The sequence below is a fragment of the Coloeus monedula genome, assembly GCF_965178545.1.
Source record: "Coloeus monedula genome assembly, chromosome: 2".
Lineage (NCBI taxonomy): Eukaryota > Metazoa > Chordata > Aves > Passeriformes > Corvidae > Coloeus > Coloeus monedula.
Window position 1 is genome coordinate 14,166,038 of NC_138782.1, and position 18,785 is coordinate 14,184,822.

Genomic DNA, 18,785 nt, shown 5'->3' on the forward strand with positions numbered 1-18,785 from the left:
GTGAGCAGAACATCTGGGGGAGGTTTCCTAATGATGTGATTTCAAGCTAGAAAATCCTGACCTGAAAAACAACGGGAGACCTCATGACAATCATTACAGGAGACAATCTGCAAGCAACTTTCTCACCAGTGCTTACTCAGGAAAACCAAGGATGAGATGCATCTCACTTATCTCCAGACAGCTTCCCAGGTACACATGTTGCACTGCTTTGTGAGGAAAGAGAGACGCTACTTCCAAGTTTAAATGCCTCATCATAAGGGAGGTGTGTGTCTTATAATAAGGAAACTCATCCCTCTGGAGAAGTGTCTCTACAGCAGGCATGACAATCTGGAAAAGTAGCTCAGATGCATCTGAACAGATGGATAGGGGCATATCTGAAGGATCCAGAAAATCCGTAACAGGGATAAAAACAGAAGCCAGACATCCCAGCACTACGCTCACATGATTGCTTCCCTAGAGACTAGATCCACAGCTTAACAAACCCACTGGGAACAACTCTCTTGGATCAGCCTGTCCCTTCCATGAGCATGGGAAGGTCCTGACTATGCTACTGAGGCATGTGGTCACTCTCCTGCCAGCGCTGAGCATGAGTGAGCTAAATAACTCCCCTCTTTTATCAGAGGACAACAGGTACAAGTAGCTCTCCCACTGGCAGGAAGAGACAGCAAGGACCAAATTCCTGTCTCAAATGCTGATTGCAGCACAGGGGGAAATAAACCAAACATGCTGTCCATCAAGCAAACAGTATGAATGACAGGAATGTCAAGACCAAACGTCCACATTGAGACACCTGTTGACCAAAGTTGCTCAGGAACTGGCGTGCTACTTACCACTCCTCTTGGTACTGTCTGAGGGTAAGAAAACCATGACTCAGGGAGGCCAAACCACATGCATGGGAAGTGCTATTTTGGGGAATGGCATCTTGCTTCTAGACTGGGACTTCTCATCAAAACACCCATCTGAAAAAGCCTGCTCTCAGAGGAAAAAAACCCTGCTTGAATTTACTTGTCCCAAGTGAGGCAGCGGAGACATGGCCCTCTCACAGCCTCCACAGCACTGTCCTTGCCACTGCACTGGATCTTCTGAGCTGCAACCAATGGGTGTCTTTTTGTCGCCCATTTTTTGTGGAAAGCCTTCCAGAGAAGTTGTGTTCAGCGTAATGCAGAAGGAGACATTTTTTATGATAGAGCATTTGTAGGGAAAGGAAACAATCTCTGGCACAGGTCAGTTCCACCAGAAAGATTTTCCTGAGGAAGAGACATGTAAAGTTTGCCATGTGCTTTGTCACATCTAACTAAAGTGCTCAGTACCGTTTACTAGAAGGCAATGTGGCCTGGGGCTTCTTCGAGCCATCGCTCCTCTTCTTCACAGGCTTCTCGACAGATGGGTGTTCATCCTTCTGCGTTTCCATCCCCTACAAAGGCATAAAGAAACCCCATGGATCTTTAGAATGTAAAATAGGATATTACCTGTTTAAAACACAACTTATAAGCAGGATCACTGCTACCAAGGCTTGGGCAAACATTTCCAAACTTACAGAAGGAAACAGGCCAGAGGTTCAGTGATGCCAACTCTTTGTTTTCAATAGCCCAAGGCAGGTTATGGCTGCTACCATACTGAGCAGCAGTCTAAAATCCCAAATTCATTCCTCTTGAGCATAAATGGGAATAATGCAAACTGGTAGGGAACTAATGCTCTTAAAGGAAGCTGCAGAAAAATTTGGACTCTTTGGAGGTTGGCCCATTGTGTTGGAAGTTGATTTGGTTCCACACTCACTCTCCCTGTTGCTGCACAAAGGCACACTCCCTTCTATAATGTAGGTAAAAAGAATAAAAAAACCCCCAGGCAAACAAATGATTTTCCACTGGATGCTGCTGAATTCACCAAGCTTCTTCCAGCTCCACAGGGCATGACAGCAGGGCAGTATTCCCAGAAGACAGACAGTAATTGTAGGAATTGGGATTGACTGGGACTGGACTTTTGTATATTTGGAAATTTTCTTGGCACTACTGCTTCCTGTGTCTTTTGCAAAGACTCTGTTATCTCCAGAAGCACTGTTCTCACTTAATTGCATCACTGGGGGCAGAGTAGGGATAGTGGGGTGGGGGGTTATGCTTAAATGTAAACCCATTTTCTCCTCTTTCCCTTCCCTGTTTGTGGCCGATATTCAAAATATCCAATACCCCACGTTTCCCCTAATACTATCAGTTCCTTTGTGCTCTGCAGATGAACAGGTTGAGGATCAACAGTTCATTCCCAGGAGCAAAATGATTTGGCAGAAGAGGAATGAGATAAAGTCAGATTAGGTATGTTTGATCGCATATCAGCAGTGGCAATACTTGCACAAAGGAGACATTTCTCCGACCAAGCACTTACTTTCTTCTTCATTCTTGTCAGAATATCTTCCAGGTCACGGGTGGAAAGAGATTGTTCCAAAAGCCTTTTAAATTTTGGGTGATTCAGCATCATTTTCACCATCTCCTGTCCATAATGCCTAAAACAAGAAAGAAAGAAAGAAAGAAAGAAAGAAAGAAAGAAAGAAAGAAAGAAAGAAAGAAAGAAAGAAAGAAAGAAAGAAAGAAAGAAAGAAAGAAAGAAAGAAAGAGAGAAAGAGAGAAAGAGAGAAAGAGAGAAAGAGAGAAAGAAAGAAAGAGAAAGAAAGAAAGGTGAACAAACAAAGGAGGAGTGTTAACAGAATAAGCTGATACCTTAAACTCAGCAGCTGCCATACCTGCATGAGAAGGCATTACCTACTCAGCAAAGAGAGAGATTTACCTCCACTTGTCACTGCACAGTGCTGTCAGCTGAACACAAGAGGCAAGAGGAGAACGTGGGGCAACAGAAAAATACAATCTCACTCTGAAACTGTGGGTGCGCTTCTGTGGCATCGAAGGATCCCAGGGAACAAGCGAAACACCTCTGCTTTGAGTCTGAGCTTATGAGCAGTGTCTTGCTGCCATTGCACAGGAATTTGCCTTTCTTTAACTGGCAGGGAAGCCAGGACCAAATGCCTCATGCTTGCTTTTGATTATTCTATACCATATGTATGCACAGGGACAGCTAGTTGCTCATGCCTTCTTGGCAGCTATTAATGGGAATTGAATCCTCAAAGTAAGGGGATTTTTTGGGGTGGTTTGGGTTGATTTTGCCACTAGGAAACCACAGTTTTCTTCAAGAAGCAATTTGGAGGTCATTCAGCCACAGATAAGAGCATTATAGGAATCTGCAGAAGAGGTTTAGAAAGACTGAATACATTGGCTAAAGACCCCTGGAATATTTCTAGGAAAGTCTTAAGTTACTGAGAAATAGATGTATGGGATCCTTCAGCGATGAACATTAGCCAACATTTTGGCTTTGTCTTGTGCACCTAAGGCCAAGCAAAACTGTTTGACTGGCTCATCTGATGGCTCTTTTGATCTCAGGAAGGAATCATTCAAGTCCCAGGAAGTTGGCAATGCTCCCTCTTGTGGGACAACCTCAGGTTCCCCAGCACAGTCATTTCCCCAGACAAGCCAGGGCAGCGGTCACAGCACCAAGGCTGACAGAGCTCAAGAAGCCTTTGGACAATGCTCTTGGGCACATGGAGTGACCCTTGGGGGGCCCTGCCCACGGGCAGGAGCTGGACTCGATGACCCTGATGGGTCCCTTCCAACTCAGCGTATTCCGTGACTCTGTGAACCTCATCCACACAGTGAGGGAACTTGATATTTCCTTTAGCTTCCACTCTTTTGTGGTTTTGCCCTTTACAGCCAGACACCCAACAGTTTTCCTGTTTTAGGAGGTGAAATGAAGATCATTACCTTGTGTCCTTGTGACAGTCCTGAGCAAGCGTCCCTGCCGCGTGCGCCAGCCTCTCAGCCCTGGGCGTTCCTGCGAGCTTCGTGACTCCAGTTTTCTCCATCAAGGACAGGAGGAGTTGGGCCGCGCACTTCCGCACCTGGACGTGGCGGCTCCTGGGAAGAAGAGAGCGGACACTGGGGCACAGGGAGCAGGGGGACACAGCGCAGGCCTTGGCCAGAGCATGCTCCCTGTCATTGCTGGGGGAAGGAGGCCTGGGCTCTCCCTGACACTTGGGACACCTGTAGAAGGTTCTGTCCGCAGAGAAACACAAAGTTAGCACTGTACAGAAGGACTGCCTGCAAGCAAGAGCGAGGAATTCAGTCTCCTTGCACTATCTGATACTCAACATCTTTCCCCAAATTCACTCTGAGAAAGAGGGAAATTAAAGACAACCCAGGCTGACCCATCAGGGGCCAGCCACTACACAGACAGCCGCAGCAGGATTGAGGATATTTCCACCCATTTACCCCCAAATCTGCAGACCTTGGGAAAGAAACAAATGCAGGGAAAACACGCTGTGGGACATGAAGTTGCAGAATATCCAGCAATGCAGCCAGTTTCTTCTGTGAGGCTTGGCAAGAGATACCTCTGAACGTTTGCCCCTTTTCCAAAGCTGAGGAAAGGGTGGCAGTCAGTTTAGCCAGGTTGTCCTGTTCTAGACAGTGTCTCTTGGGGACTATCAGGCCCAGCACCAACACTTAAGGCAGCACCTGCTTCAGCTGTCCCATGGCAGTCGGCCTGTGAAGGTGCCTGTACAGTGATTCATCATCTCAAGGCTAACATGAGACATCAGTTGGAATAGCAAGTGGGGCTCTAAGGCCAGGACAGTCCTACAAGACTCCTCTTGGCAGGAGCTGCACCTGCTGTGCAGGCTGTGCCACACCCAGCACGTTCTCCCCCGTGTGCTCCATGCCGCAGCAAGAACCCTCCTTACTTCTCAAGTGAATGGCATAATGAGGATGCATGGTTTTTCCCAGGGCCTCTGTGGTTAGGGCTGTGAAATATCAAAGAGCGCTCACAGCTGCAGTTGCAATTGTCCCTCTTCCCACAAAACCACAGGGCTCTATCCTTAGCCTTTGCAGGCACTTGCACTTGCCCACCATTCACCACATCTAGGCAACTCAGACAGACTGGGAGAACTCCAGGAAGCAGCAGCAAGCTGAGTCAGGGGAGGCTGAGGTTGGATATCAGGAAAAAGTTTTTCACCCAGAGGGTGGCTGGGCACTGGAACAGGCTCCCCAGGGCAGTGGTCACAGCACCAAGCCTGAGAGAGTTCAGGAAGCCTTTGGACAACGCTCTCAGGCACATGGTGTGACCCTTGGCGTGTTTGTTCTGTGCAAGGCCAGGAGCTGGACTCAATGATCCTGATGGGCCCCTTCCAACTCAGCATATTCTACAGCTCTGTGATTCTGTCAACTAAAGGGCTGCACGAGGGCAGAAATAGGTGACAAGAGGAAAGAAGTGAGGTTGCTTGGAGAATCAAGACACTGAGTTCACAGAAGATGCAGGATACAGGACCCTTCCCTCCCACCATTCCCATTCTCTCTCAGCCCTTCTCCCGCACACACAATAGAAGGTGAAGAATATCACTAAGAGAAGAAGAACCTACTGGACTCCACTGTCCATGAGAGCAGTCATTGCTCGTGCAGGAGTCACATGCTCCACCATGACTCCCAGGGTGTGACTGGCTGCTTCCTGAACAAACTCTGGGGAGTTCCACACCATCTGGAGAAGGACCCGAGCAACCTCATCCACCTCCGAGTCCATGTCCTTCTGCAAAGTCACAAAGAGCTCTCCAAGAGTGACGATTGCAGAGTAAGACACCTTTGAGCGAAGGTTGGTCACCTGGGGAAGTCATGAGGGGAAACAAAAGAATCACCTTGAAAAGAAAACCAGTTGCCTTAGACAAAAGTCCCAGGAAATGACAACACTTCCCGCTGTGTCCAGGGGAACACAAAAGCACAGGCAGAGCAGAAGAGCACAAGCACAGAAAGGCACTTCACTCTGGCACCAATTTGTGCTAGGCCTCAGGCCTGCTTCCTGCAGGCCTAAAACATATTCTTTCACTTAAAGTGTTCTACTTAACTCTTCTGGAATGTCCACTGCTTTGGTTTTAGGCCCTTTCATTCAAAAAACAAAGAAACAAATTAAAGCAAGGGCTGCTCTCAAGCCATAAAGGCACAAGTCATAAAGACAAAAGAGTCATTTGCTCCTGTTTGAAAAAGCAACAGCAGCAGTTGAAGCCCTCAGCCAGGAAACAGAAAACACAGGCTCAAGTCTACAGACTAATTGGCAGTGTTGAATTACAGCTTGGGCAGAGATTTGGACTGCAGCAAATAACAGAATTAGTGTCTCCACTTCTGCATTTGCACGTTGCATTGTAATGGCAGCTCGCTCCAAGAGGAGAGTGTCAGATGCCCGACCTACCAGTAAATAGAGCTACATGTGCACACAGATCCTATAGAGAGCTGACAGACGTGAGAAAGATAAGGTCTAGAAACAGAAATGAAGGCAGTCCCTGAGCACACAGGGAGATGAACAAGCACATATCTACTCTACACACCGTGTATGAAGCACAGAGGACGATTCAGAACAAGGTTCTTACCTCGTTGGTAAGTGCCAAGCAAACCTCACGAAGTCTACAAAGAAGGACTTCTGAGTGGGACTCAGCCAGGTGTTTGATGCTGAAGAGTCCCTTCTCCTTCAGCTCCCTGAAAGGCAAGTACCAAAAAGAGTGACTTTCTCTCCACCCAAGAACTAGGCAGCACCCTCTGAATTTACCAGGCTGGCGGCTCAGTCAAACAAAGGGAGGTGCTTTTCAAGCAGTACTTGATGAAATCGTGGAACTCGCTGCCACAGGTTGCTGTGGCTGTCAAAAGCATACACAAATCCAAGAGGCAAATAGAGGGCTTTCAGAGTCTTCATTTGTGGCTGTTTAACAAGACAGCCTTTCTGAAGTCTCTGGCACATGAAGTCCCTATGTCAGTGCTTCCTGGAAGCTGTGAGACCGTGCCATGCTGCTGTTTCTTGTCACCTCCCTGTACCTGTCCCTGAGATACAGTCCCACTGGGCTGTGTCTGGGGCATTTTCCTTCTTTGCCAGCCCCAGCAGGCAGTTCAGCAGTGAGAGTCTGCACTGGCACTCTGTAGCTGAGTATCGACTATGCAATCTAGGCCTGTCTGTCACCCACTCCACTCCACCTCAAACATTCCCCAGGAAAGCAGCAGGATGCCCCAGAAGATTCCACACCAGGGCAAGAACAGCTGAAAGTCTGGCTTTTCCCAAAAGCCCCTACCTAAAACAACAGCAACATGTTATTTACAAGGTGCAAACAACTCCCTCTCTCAGCACTTGCTTTGTGCAGGACCTGAGCTACAGGAAGGCGCGTGATGCATCGGGGCTGCAGCGCAGGGCTGGCGGCCGACGCCACGGCCATCCCTGAGTGTCACCCGGACCCCCCCACAGCTGCAGAAGCTCTCTGCACCTCACAGGGCACCAAAGAGAAATGGGGAAGAGAAAGCAGAAGAGAAAAGGCAGAGCAAAGGCGACTGCACAAGGAGATGCATCGCTGCAGATTTTTCATGCTTATCCCAGGGTGAAGGGAGTCCTTATCCCAGTGTGAATGAAGCATCCAGCAGTGAGTAGATGATAACCCAGACATCAAAAAGACAACCAATATCACCTAACATTTGTAGGGTTATCACCTCTGGGCCTCTACAGGCCTCCTTCTGTCTCTGTTTAAGTTTGGGACACATTGTGAGTATTGACAAAACATCTCAGGCCCATATGAAGCAGTGAGAAGGAAACAGTTGAATTGCACAAGTGCAAGATTCCTAGAGGATTTTATTTCTTTTTCCTTCTCTTCTGCCATGAGCCCCTCAGGACTAATGACAGGCTGAGTGACTCTATAGCACAACTCAGTGCATTTCTCAGAAAGAAGAGCTCCCTGTAGCTGCTCCTGGGACTCACATGCAGAAGGTCACAGGCAGACCTTGACTCCTGCCACTGCTGCCAGCAGTGGGACCAGAGACAAATCTTACTCAGTCCCACTGGGCCCCGAGGCACCCAAATCTCTACACTCCAAACTGCTGCCATCCTGCTTCTGGCTTCAGCCAGCAAATCATCTTGTCCCACAGCTTTCTCTCTTCCCTCAAGATATCCTTTGCAGCCCCACAGAGCAGCAGGCAAAGTGAGGAAACAGCACGGACCTGCTGCAGCTGGAGCACTGCTGCAGACCAAGGCCAAGAAAAGGCTGCTCTCCAATCTTTATCCTCTCTCTGCTCTGGAGTGGTTTCACTGGTGCCCCGCGGCCCTCTGGGCTGTTGGGGCTCAGAGGCACTAGCAAGATACTCTCCTAACCTACCTTAACGCTAAGAGGGAGACAGAGTGAACGGGGCCTTTCTTACCAGTCATCGCTGCTGAGCAAGGAGAGTGCCTCGAGCAAGGACTGCTGTGGCTCCAAAGAGGCTCCGTCCTTCTGCCCCTTCCCACGGAGCGGCTCCTCTCGGCGCTCGGCACCAGTGGCCGTCTGCGGGGTCACTGTAAGGAGAGGGTCAGCCATGAGCGCTGCAGCCCCGGGCAAGGCACCCCGCCATGGAGCGGCCTGCAGCCCCATCTCCCAGCCAGGCTTCCATGAGGTACAAACTGGCACTGGCTCAGAGAATTCCCTGCTCTCTGGCTCCTTGCTTTCTCCCAGCCCCCCCAGCTGGGCACAGCTCCTTGGCTCAACCTGACAATTGCCCACACAGCGCCAGCTCCCAAGTGCCACAGGTACCACAGCCAGCGGCACCTTCCTGAGGCCGCAGAGCTCCCACTCCCTGGGAGACAGTGCCCACCAGCAGGACTTGCTCCCCAGGAGGGACCCCTCAGCTGCCTCTCCTGTCTCAGCGCCCTGATTTCCCCGAGCCCTGAGGACAGAGGCACTCTGCAACTCCCTGAGGAAAGACCTGCAGCTGCCTCGTGACAGCACCAAGCCGAGCCTGAACAACCGAGTCCTGCTGGGCCCGGCTGAATCCCCTCAGAGCAGCTACCAGGGAACAGCGATACCTGACCCTTCACACCTCACAGCGCCTCTGTTCCCATTGGCTTCAAATATTCTAGACAGAGGGCAGCTGAGTGCACTTACATTTCAGCCTGCTCTTGGGAAGGGAGTAGTTCATGGATTTTGCTCTTTCTAAGCATCATGGATCTGTACTATTTCAGTAAAGTACACACTGGCTGTATTTGAAAGATGCTGAGGTGAAATTTGTTTGTCATCAAATGGACTTGTGTGCACACTGTGCAAGCCTAAGCTTTCTCTTGTGGAAAAATGGAATCTCTAGTCCAGATGGTGGATAAAAAAGCCTTCCAAATGCAAATTGATGATAAGAATATGTAAATACAGATGCAAATTGTTAGCAGATGAACTCTCTTGATAGTCAGTTTACAAGGTATGAGAAAAGTCAGATGATAAATGCATTTCTTATGAAACCCACTGGTCATCAAAAGGACTGTTGATCATCAATTTCATGTCATGCACTCAACAGGTCGTTTTCTAATGTGTACAAGGAAACATCTGAGCTGTCTCAAATGATGGAGTTTGAATATTGCACAGAATCTAGATGAACTGCTCTAGACTCTGTAGGGGTTTTGTGCTACCCTGCATGTTCTCACACAGTATGGAGAGAGCATAACATCAAAAATATTCAGATGGGAGCTAATCTGGCTGTCACTGGTGTCCCCCTGTCACTGCCATCAGTGGTGTCACTGCAGAAGGATGTCGATGTACACAGCTATATTCAATAGGAATGGGGAGCCCCGTCAGGCTAGTTCTGGTCAATTGTGACCATGGAAGTAGCATCACTAGAAAAGAGCACTCAAAGTATCATTCCTAGCTCCCTTCTTCTTATCTCACCCTACTCAGGATCATAGCACAGGCAGGCTGCCCTCACAGGAGAGGCAAGAGCCACCAGGGACTATGTGCTGTGTATTGACTGCGGGCAGCAAACAGCCTGGGAGCAGCAGGCAGCCCCTCCTGGCTGTCACCTGCTACACAGGCCGCTGTATTTGGGTGGGGTGACCCAGGAGGCGCTGCTTGTTCCCTCTTGGCATTGCAGGCCGTGGGATGGCAGCGGCGAGAAGCCATTGGGCACTTCTGGGAGCAGCAGCACGGCTGCACCAAGTGGCTGACTGCCATGCAGAGACAACCCTTGCTGGGAGAGCAGGAAAGCTGGCTGCAGAGCCGGACAGCAGCACAGGCAGAGGGCCAAGATGGAGAGTGGACAATTGATCGTGGTGGTACTCGTAGGTGCACAGTGAGCACACCCTGCCAGACTGCCCCGAGCTCATCCCTGCAGTTACAGCTGCCTCCTGGCACCAGTGCTGTAGTTTGCTCTATCAGGATGGGCAAAAGCCAGAGCTTAGGTCTTTACCACTACTTTATGCAGCTCAGCTTTCCAATGGATCAATAAGAACCAACTGCTCCAGTACTGCCGAGCTGGAGTAACTCAAGAGTAGATTTGCTGCTCATTCTCAGCACAGGCTATGAACCCAAGATCCCAGCTGTGGTGGCTGAGGCAGGAGGTGGTTTGTGCTCCTTGTGCAAGGAAAACCGGTGATGGAAAAAGCTGCTGTGGAGCAGGCTTACCTGAGGAGTTGCGTGGGAAGCTGCCGTCTCCATGGATGATGGGCTTCTTGGGCAGCAAGGGCACGTTGTCCTGCTTCCCCAAGACCTTCTTCTTCAAGGCACTACCAGGGTGTTTTCTCTGCACACTGGAAGCTGTGCCATTGACAGGCAGTAGGCTAAAGCCTGCAGGGACCAAAGAGGAGCTTGGGAGTGGAGGGTGACAATGGAAAGGCCCAGAAAACTTGCTGGAGCTGGGTAACATCTCTTTGTTATCCCAAAGAACTTCAAGTATAACAGTGGCACAGTTCCATGGGAAAGTGATCACAGACTCCTAGAAGAGTTTATGTGGGAAGGCACCTTTAACCACCATCTAGTCCAGCCCCCACGAGCAGGGACATCTTCAGCACGAGCAGGTTCCTCAGGGCCCCATCTAACATGGCCTTGAACACCTTCAAGGATCCATCAACAACAGCTTCTCGGGGCAAACTCTTCCAGTGTTTCATCCCCTTCATTATAAAAAATTTCTTCCTAATATCTAATCGAAATCTACCCTCTTCTGGTTTAAAACCAAACTGCAGTGATGCTTCCCCGAAGAAACAAGGAAACCCCAGTAGTGCTTTGCTTTTGTTTTCCTGTTTCAGAGGCTGGCTGGGGAAGTTACCAAAAGAAAGCGCAGATAACCTTGCCTGATGCCCTCGGGCTGAGTGCTGCCTCCTGAGGTCCCTGCTGCTGCCCTGGGGCAGCGCACACAGCACTGCAGTCAGGGCCCCTCAGCCGGGATTCAGTCGGGAACGCTGCTTGCTCCTGGGGCGACACCAGAAGCACTGGCTCGGGGCTTCAGCACAGCTCTACAGCGCCAGCTCTGTCGCAATAGAGGGGAAACCCAGACGCCCAATATGAGTGATCAGCAGGAATCTGATTTATTGATTGTACCAGAACTCCTTATATCCTAACAATAATAGGCTCTATGCATATTCGTAACGGCGCATTCTGAGTGGTTCACATCGACTAAGCTGATTCTAAACCCCTCCTTAGACCCCCTTTCGTTGTCAGCAGTTCTGCTTTTTTCCCTGGCCTTCTAACCACAGATGTCTATTGTTTATACTGCCAAAACCTAACCTTGCTGGCTCTGCAAATAAACCCATAGTTCAGCAGTAAGACTCAATGGTGGTTCAGTTACTGAGCAAGATACATGTAATATTCTGTAACTTCAGTTGTTACACAGGATGTGTGGTGCATTGTCTTATGAGACCTTGCTCAGCTAGCTGCAAGGGTCTATGTGCCCGTTCTCACGTAGCCAGCTTCTCAGATCAGTAACCTGCAAAGAATCTGTATATCCTGAATCTATATGTCCCTTTTCACGTAACCAATCTCTCACAATTCCCCCGTTTATATTAGTTTGAGCAAGCAAAACTCCCTGAGTTAGTTGATCTACACATTTGGCTAAACAAGAAAATATAATGCGTGCTCCAAGCAATAGCAAAAGTATGATGCCGACCCATCTAAGACTTTCTTTTATGAGACTTACGGCCCAGACTCCAAGTCCTCCAAAGGTCCCTTGAAACCATCTATCGAAAGGACTGTCCTGAACAGTGAGCTTTTTGGTATGTTCAGTGAGCCATTGAAGCTGAGAATGTATGGATTTATTGTGATTTGATAAGTTAAAGCAGCACATTCCTTCTATGTCTTTGCATCCATGTCCATGTGCTAACAGTAGGAAATCAATGGCTGCACGATTTTGCAGTAAGGCGTGGCGTAAGCTATCCACGTCTGCAACAAGCTCACCTATCAGGTGTGAGGTGACATTTGCTTGCTTGCCTGTCCAACATGCCAACCTTCTAAGCTGAGTGAGGGCACGTGCTGATGCAGCTCCTGGGACCAAAAGAGAAGCAAAAAAGACAGCAGGAGTTTTCCATAACTGCACATCGTCTCTGCAATTAGGATCTAATGGAAGAGCGCTTTGTCATGCTCGCTTGTGTGTGATATTTAACAGTTGTTGAATGCTAGGGGCAAACATTGTTAGTTTCCCAAAATAGCACAGTCCTCCCACTGGTTTAGAAGGCACTCCTGGCCATGCCCTGTCCCCACAAATGAGGAAAGTTCCTGGGGGCAAAGCCCTAGGTACTCGTGGAGGATTATCAACTGGCCATACTGAGCCATTGCAGTACACTGTGATGTTAAAGTACCATGAGGTGGTAGGGCTCAGCCATGTGCTGTCTTTGTTTGGCCTTTGGGGGCTGATATTGCTGTCAAAGTGACTGCCTTTAAACATAAGGCAATAGGGACTAGGCTGAGAGCCTAAGAGATCTAGCTCTTGTGGCTCAAACATAGATGTATTAAGGCCTAAGGCAATTGCTCATGCTTGGGCAGCTAAAGGGTTCTTCTTTATTTTAAGGTCATTGCAGATGTTAGAAGTAGAGAGGTGAGTATCGAGATAGTTATCAGTGAGGGTAGAATGGCTTGCGTTACAAAAGATTGAGAGTGCAATTTCTGGCTCTGAGTAGCTGAGGGTGTATTTTTTAAGGCTACTAGTTTCTGCTAACGGAACCCCAATAAGGCAAGTGCGGAAAGGGTCAGAAGGCGTTGCTAAGGATAAGCAAAAAGAATCTTGGCCTATTTGGTTAGCCCAGGTAATCCACATGTTCTTTCAGTGGTCTATAGCGCTAACGTGGTGTGGATCGGTAGCATGCACAGTTAACACATTTATCAGCAATGCTGCAAGCACTAAAGCGATGGCACATGCGTTCCCACTCATGGGTACGCACCATCCATTGGCGTGGTATCTCAATGCTATCTCCGCAAACTTTACGCACTATTGCGGATTCAAGCTGTAAAGGAATGCAAGCAACCTCGCGGGTAATTCACCAGCGAAACTCAGCAACAGCTTGCTGTTCAGCTGACTCATAAAGAGTAAGACCCTGAAAAATTGGTAAACCAGTTTCCCATTCTAAAGCTCTCTGTAACGTGTCACGTTGCCAAGTTCCCTCACAAATAATACACCATGCTCCCCCTAACAGAAGTGTCTGATGAACCCGCCACTCTTTGTTACAACCCCCACATCGGAGAAGAGACCACGCAAAATGCCCTGGTCTCCCACAAACACCACAGGTTCAAGGGCATCCAGTAGTTGTTCTGCTCCCTCCCAGGATTCAAAGTGCCTAAGTCGGGTAGGCACGATGTTTGCAAGACGTGCGATCACCGGATCAGCTACTAGATGTAGCCGAAGCAGACTCAGCTCTGGAAGGTGGTATTGTGGAGGCTCCAGGCTTGAGCGGTGTCAGTTTGACCCAGCAGCTGGGTATCCACTGCAGACCTGTAGGAGTAAGCACACAAACATAGCCACGACCAAAATATAACACCTGCTGGGCCTTTCCATTCCCCTGTAGCCATGTCCTTAAAGTGAACATAGCTTCCAGTCCCTCCTTGAGCTGGTGGAGAGAAAAAGTCCAAGCAATGGCCACTCCTAAAAATTTTGGTCTGTGGTAAGAACCATGCCCATTTGAGCGAGTATGTCTCGTCCCACTAGAGCAGCGACACCAAGTGGCAGTGGGATGATGGACACACTGCAATTTATCACTTGCTCAGCTATAGTCCATTGCAATGGAGGGGACTTGTGAGCGAGGGTAAGTCCTCCCACTCCGGTGACTGTAGATCCAGATTCAAAGGTGGGCCAATGCTGAGGCCAATGGTGACTGCTGATGATGGATACATCAGCGCCAGTGTCCAAGAGTGCTGTCAGGGTAACAGTCTGTCCTTGGTATGTTACTGTCACCATGCGGCGTGGCCGACTTTTCAAGCTCACAGTGAGCATGGCTGCCGGTCCCGTAGATCCAAAGGCTCCCTCACCCCTGGGGATCGGAGTGTATGGGTGATAGTCCTTCAGTGAGAACCGGCAAAGGCACCAGTTGGGCTAGTCAGGTGCCCTTTTCTATGAACACAGGTGGAAAAAGAGTCTGTATCATAATTTGAATTTCTCCAGTATAATCCGCGTCAATTAGTCCTGTAAGTATTTGTAATCCTTGCATAGTAGCTGATGAGCGTCTGATTAAAAGTGCTCCGACCGCTTTCCCATTTATAATTATAGGTCCTTTGATCCCGGTGGGGACACGCTGCGGTCGATTGTCTATAAGAGTACAGTTTATTGAGATTGCCAAGTCCAATCCGAGGCTCCCCCGGGTTGCAGGCTGGAGACGAAAGTGCTGCTCAGAGTCGGTAGAGGCACGCAGGTGTTGATTTCCTGGGTCGCTGGGTATGCTGCTGCTTTTGGTGTCATCGCAGGGTGGGCCTTCCTGCTCGGCTTCCCATTTCCCGACTTTGCCCTCCTGCAGGCAGCGCTGGCATGGGTGTCCGACCAGCAATGCTGACACCAGACGTTACCGGCGTTGCAATCTCGTCTCATGTGACCGGAGACTCCACAGCGAAAACATCGCAGTCGGGTGGTCTGTCGTCGAGGCCCGCTCCAGTGATTTTGCAAAGGTGCAAGGGCAGCTAAAACCTGACTCTGATTTGCCTCAATCTGCCTCTGAGCTACTTCAGCCTGCTGTTTCATCCCTATTCCCAGTTCCTTTCCAAGTTCCTTTATTGCATTAACAAGCATAGCTTGTGGACCTACAGGGACCTGTGACATCCTCTCTAATGCCTCTTCAATCGTCCAAGTAGCAGGCAGAGTAACTAACACACTACGTGCAGTGGGGTTACAATTCTGAATGACACGTTTAAGCAAGGCACCATGCAGAGCTTCTGGAACCCTGGCTGCAATAATAGCATTTGCTATTTGATCGATAAAGGTACCAAATGGTTCTTCTCTTCCCTGTTTGCTACTCATATATGATGGTAATCCCCCTGAGTCCTTAATCTGATCTATTGCTCACCGAGCCAGCTGCATGCTTTCCCGGACCTTGTGAGGACCTACGTGAGCCTGTGTCTCTATCTGCGTATAATTTCCCGTACTCATTAGTTTATCTAGGGTTACCCCATGCAAAGGATCTGCTGCTCTCCGCTGCGTTGCTACCGACTGCCGGCATAAAGTCTGCCAGTAAGCTCCAAACAGCATGCGCTGGTGCTGTGTTAATATCAGCTTAGTAATATTTTTAACATCATTCGGTAGCAAAAGCATAGAGCCCCACAAAAAATCAAGCACTTGACGAGTTGGTTCCCCTTTTATCCCGGATTCATTAACAGTGACTTGCAGTTGGGTAAGCAATTTCCAATCTAAAGGTTTAATATTAACAGTAACCTGTCTTTGAGCATCAGAGGGTGAAAATTCGACTGGAAAAGCATGTGCAACCTCTCCGGCATTATCTATGTCTCCCTCAGCAGCAATATTTTTAGCAACCTCCCTCCAAAATTCCTCTCGTTCCTTAGCTATCTCTTGACTCTCTGAGTTTGTTTTTACAAACAGCGGGGGGGGGCTGTGGGCAGCTCTAACGAAGGAGCTGTAGGCACTATCTCATGCTCTAAAGGTGCTAATGGTGCACTAACAGCTTGAGGGGACGCGGAAGATGAAAAAACAGGATCTGAGGCCGCCCTCCCCGTTTGCATAGTAAAAGTATTCACAGAGGGGGGTAATGGGCAGCTGCTCTCACCCATGTCCCGCTCCTGGGTAAGCGGCATCTCTAAGCGTTTCGCAGCTGCTGCTGCACCCTTCTGCTCTGCCTCATACTGTTCTTAAGCATTGATTACTGCCTGCCACGGCTTCATCAACTTTTTAGCTGTTTTATCATCCTGAATAACCGCGTCAAAGATCTTATCTCTAAACACCCGCCATTTGTCCCTTTCGAAAACTTTATTTGGGTCAATAAAACAACCCTTGGCAACCCCATAAGCTAAAAGTCCAGGGAGATCTTTTTTACAATCTATCCCTGGTGTGCTCCGCTTTTCTAAAAAGCATTTGAGCAATTGATACACCGCTTGTCTATTAGCCATACCTAAACGTCAGCGCTGTTGCAGCTTTTGCAAGACCCGGCGGTGCGTGGCCAGCAGGACTCCTCTGTAGGTTCTCCTGAGCTCGGAGGTGTGACTTTTCACCACCTCTGCAGCCTCCCGTGCTGCTTATGGGACCGACGCAGACTCTCTATCGTGACGTGGCCACAGGTTGTCCGTCTCTATGGTCCCTTATTCCCCGCAGGCTGACGGACGTAGGCTATCCATCTCTACAGTCCCTTTTTCCGTCCCTGTTTGGGCGCCAGAATGTCGCGATAGAGGGGAAACCCAGACGCTCAATATGAGTGATCAGCAGGAATCTGATTTATTGATTGTACCAGAACTCCTTATATCCTAACAATAATAGGCTCTATGCATATTCGTAACGGCGCATTCTGAGTGGTTCACATCGACTAAGCTGATTCTAAACCCCTCCTTAGACCCCCTTTCGTTGTCAGCAGTTCTGCTTTTTTCCCTGGCCTTCTAACCACAGATGTCTATTGTTTATACTGCCAAAACCTAACCTTGCTGGCTCTGCAAATAAACCCATAGTTCAGCAGTAAGACTCAATGGTGGTTCAGTTACTGAGCAAGATACATGTAATATTCTGTAACTTCAGTTGTTACACAGGATGTGTGGTGCATTGTCTTATGAGACCTTGCTCAGCTAGCTGCAAGGGTCTATGTGCCCGTTCTCACGTAGCCAGCTTCTCAGATCAGTAACCTGCAAAGAATCTGTATATCCTGAATCTATATGTCCCTTTTCACGTAACCAATCTCTCACACAGCTCCTCAGCAGGGAGCAGTGGGAGAAGGGTCTCTGGGGTTTTCATTAGAAGGAGTTGAATTTTGTTTCTTCCAGGTTGCACCTTGGTTGAAAAGCATTCTTTTGGACCCACTTTTCCTGGAGGCTGCTATCCAGGAGAGAGTCTGAAGCCTCAGTGTACTTTGCAAGACAGAATTTTACACTCTGAAGGACTTCAGAGAAGAAGGTGGGAAGCTGATATTCTGTTACTGACTCAGTGAGGCCATGGGCAAGACACTTCATGTCTCTCCATTTTTCTTTGGGGACCAGAAATGCATCCTATGCAAACTCCCACTCAGATGCAAGTGTAACAGCCCCCCAGTCTGAGGGCAACACTGTGCAGAGGGCAAGCAAGTGATCAGAAAGGACCACAGGTGTAGCAACCACTTACTTGCTGCAGCTGCATCCCCGGGGTCAACTGTCTGTGGAGGCAGCTGCAAGGACGTTTCCTTTTCTCTCTCTGTCTTGATCTCTTTCTCCAAAAGCTCCATTGGCATCCGCTCTAAGTTCCTTTGAGCCAACATGCTCAATGCAGCACGGATCTGCATGCAATGGGAATGCATCACAGACTGTAAGCAGAGACACACAAACCAGACACAACATCTCATCAGGAGCACAGGGTCCATAGAGTTCCACAGTCCTTGATGCAGCTCCATGTACATTCCAATGGTTTCTGAAGAATGTCTCCCATCCTCACCTTGGCAATTACACACAGTGAGGTGGAACACTTTATTGCCATAACCTCCCACTGCTCCAAGGTACTGTTTCTCAGCCTATGTCAGGAGGCCCTGCTTGAAGCAAGAAAATCACAGGAGTGCTCCAAGACAGATGAAGAGCCCACGTGACCAGTGAGCAGGCAGTTCCCTTCCTACAGGCCATGGCAGGAGAATAAGAACCATGTGCAATACGCAGCAAGGAGGGGTAATTAGCTGTTGCTTAACACTCATGGCCAGGAATTGCAGCTGTTTCTCACTTCTGGCTTCTGAAGGACTCAGCTGCTCTCTGAAACCATGAGGCCAAAAAGAGGAGTCACGTGAAAACAAGTTGCAGAAACATTGATGTTAACGCGTGGAAAAATTGAGAATGAGAGGGCTGTGAGATACAGCAAGAAAGGTAACCAGGAAAAATCAAAGTCTCCCATTTTATTTTGCAGCCTTGCTGTCATACATGAAATCCCTATTTGTGCTTGGTCTTTGCATATTAAGTGCTTTAAATAATTATTTTTGAGTTAATTATTTTTAAATTGAATGTTACAATTAACCCATCAGCCCAGGTACAAAAATCCAGTTCCATTATCAGTGTTTCCATTTGTTTAAAGTTTATTAATAGAGTTGCACCCTTTCCAGTTAAAATTTTCCCAGTTAAAAATCACAAACTTGCCCCTTTTCAAGGTACAAACCACTGCTACACCATAAGAGTTACCTTCCCTGTGTTTACTGTATACTTTTACAAGTGTTTTGAGGTGTGTTGGATGTATTTTAATACTTTTTGTAGGTGTTTCACTTGCATTTTGATTCCAAGGCCAAACCCCCCACCCAGTCTTAATAGCCAGCAGTTATTTTTAGCTACAGAGCCATTACTCTGCAGGCAAGTTCCATGGCAACCTGAATACCTG